This window comes from Arachis stenosperma, chromosome 4, assembly GCF_014773155.1.
Source record: "Arachis stenosperma cultivar V10309 chromosome 4, arast.V10309.gnm1.PFL2, whole genome shotgun sequence".
In the NCBI taxonomy this organism is placed as follows: domain Eukaryota; kingdom Viridiplantae; phylum Streptophyta; class Magnoliopsida; order Fabales; family Fabaceae; genus Arachis; species Arachis stenosperma.
Genome location: NC_080380.1, coordinates 72247606 through 72250488, shown reverse-complemented (window position 1 = coordinate 72250488; position 2883 = coordinate 72247606). Strand labels below are relative to the sequence as shown.

Genomic DNA, 2883 nt, shown 5'->3' with positions numbered 1-2883 from the left:
CAACGTTAGCCTCCAAGTCTGGGGGCTAACGTTGGCGCAAACTTTGAGTGGCCCAGGGAAGAAAATTCAACTTCTCAAGTTAGCCTTCAAGTTAGGGGGCTAACTTTGAGGCTAACTTTGCACCAAAAGTTTGTGCCAAAGTTTGAGGGCTAACTTCAACTCCAACTTTATATTTCCTGGTTCAATTTCACTTGTTTCATTGTTCCCTCTTTGCTTCTAGCTATTCCTTCTTGCTTCAACCCTTTTCCAAGCTTTCTTCACCTATCATAAATCAACCAAACACATCAAAGCTATGCTCAAAATCATGGGATGTTCATTCTATTCTAATATGCACCAATTATGTCATCAAACCTCATGAATTTGCATTAATTCACATATGGTTGATTCAATCAAAGGAAGCATGAAAATCTACCCAATTGGCTTGCTTATGGCTCAAGAAAGTGCATAATTCAAGTGAAAACAAAAGAAAAAGACTAGTGAAACTAGGCTAAGATGACTTGTCATCAGATAGTATCTAATATTATTGAAGAACCACAAATAGAAAATACTAAATTGAGAGAAATAATAAAAGCAGAAACATATATTAGAATCAGGATGAATAGATCACAATTCTTAAGAATTCTTGATACTAGTGAAACTATTAGTCATAAAAATTCTATAGATAATTCGTCGATAGAAAATATGTATAATATTATAGGAATTAATAATATATGGCCTCATATAGCCGTTCCTGTATATGGAACAGATTCAGATTACAATCCAACTAAATTACAAGTATTGGGAGTAATTATTAAGGAAGAACCATTTGAAATTGATAAAGAATGGATAAGGCAAGATTTTAATGCTAATTATGACTAGGACCACGATCTGGGCTGACCAGCGTATTAATAACTCTTATTGCTACTTTAAAGTTTTAGCTATAAAATTTTTAGATTAACAAGAAGATTAGTAATATAAATCTTGATAAAATAAATTCTCTATTAAGTATTATCAGACACCTTCTCCTTGGACAGGCTCTGATACCACTTGTGCATTATGTGCCACCTGAACTGCCTGAATCACATGTAGAGCCATCATATTTTGTCTATGAATATGATGTAGTCTTCGAACATAATAAATTCTTTTGTTTTTAGTACTTTTTTTTGCATTTTTTAACAATTTTATGGTTTTAATGTTTTGTAACAAGTTTCTAACTCTAATTATGAAAGGTGGTACTAGCGAGGCTTAGCATGACATCCACTCTCACCTCGAAGGGCCTATTGCCGGGATGTTCTATTCAACTTCGAGCTGCGATGGAGGAAGCAAGGTGGAAAGGACTTGCTCCTTCCGCTGAGAGAGTTTGAAGATGTCATTATCCCACCATTCCCGGTAACATTCACCGAAGATCGCGAGATATGGAATGTTCAATTATTCAGATCAATCGATGATGGAGCTGCTTTTGGCATCCCAAAGAGTCATGAAGATGTTGGCAAAGCTGGTCTTGTTAGTGGAAACGATAACATCATATACCGTAGCATCCAAGATGCTTATATCCATGCAATTAGGCGTGCAAAGAATTTCATTTTTATCGAGAATCAGTATTTCCTGGGAAGCTATTTTGGATGGAGCCCTAATGTTATTGAGCCTGAGGACAAGTGGTATCAGAGCCTGCCCAAGAGGAAGGTGTCTGATAATATTTAAAAGAGAATTTATTTTATAAAGATTTATATTACTAATCTTCTTCTTAATAAAAAATTTTATGGCTAAAACTTTGAAGTAGCAGTGAGAGATGTTATTACGTTGATTAACCAAGATTGTGGTCCCAGTTGCAAGTCGTAGTTAGGCAGTAAATCTGTTGGTCAGCGAGGGTGAACCTGTAACTCGTAAAATTTTAACCATAAAATGGCTAGATTTATAGGAACGATGAGTAACCAAAATCTAGGTACGAATAATTTTTTACTTGTAAAAATAGATAACTATAAGGCATCAACCTTCAGAACAAAAGACGAATTAGAAATAGCAAAGTTAAAAGAAAGTTTTCATAATTAGAGTATACCTATAATAGATAAAAATGAAGTATATAAAAGGAGATCTTTCTCGAAAAGCAAAGATTATGAAGTTCACATGCTAGAATATAATTATCCTAGAACAAATAACAATAAAACCATTACTATTTAAGAAGAAGATAGATTAACGGCACATAGTGATCAATGATATAATTTATTCATATAGGATTAATACAAGTAACAGTGAAACATAACTTTAGGGTCAGAATAAATGTTCTAATATTATTAATGTTAAGAGATACAAGATTTTCACAATTTAATAACTTGTTGATAAGGGTATTAGAAAGTAATTGCCATGATAGACCCATTTGCTTTAACTGTTATTCCAAATATGCTATGAATTTAAGAAATGAGTATACTTGGCATGCTTTGCATGTTAAGTCCGATAAAAAAATCATAAATGAGAAATATGATTCAGTTGAAATAATTTATAGGATATACTATAAAATTACCAAGGTTAAATATAATTTTAGAGCCTTAAGACAGTCTTCAAAAGAAGAAACAATAATTATGCATGCAAATCTGAAAAGATCTAATATACAAAAAAAGAAGAAAATAATACATGAAGAATTATTAAGAAACATGCTTAAAAATTGGATAATATCTAACATTATTGAAGAAACACAAATAGAAAATACTAAATTGAGAGAAATAACAAAAGCAGAAACATATATTAGAATCAGGATGAATAGATCACGACTCTTAAGAATTCCTGATACTAGGAAAACTATTAGTCATAAAAATTCTATAGATAATTCATCAATAGAAAATATGGATAATATTATAGAAAATAATAATATAAGGCTTCATATAGCCGTTCTTGTATATGAAACAGATT

General features: G+C 31.8%; 1 pseudogene; it reads left to right on the top strand.

The window, feature by feature from the left end:
• Positions 1-1201: 1201 nt before the first annotated feature.
• Positions 1202-1680, top strand: LOC130975086 (phospholipase D alpha 1-like; annotated as a pseudogene).
• Positions 1681-2883: the final 1203 nt, after the last annotated feature.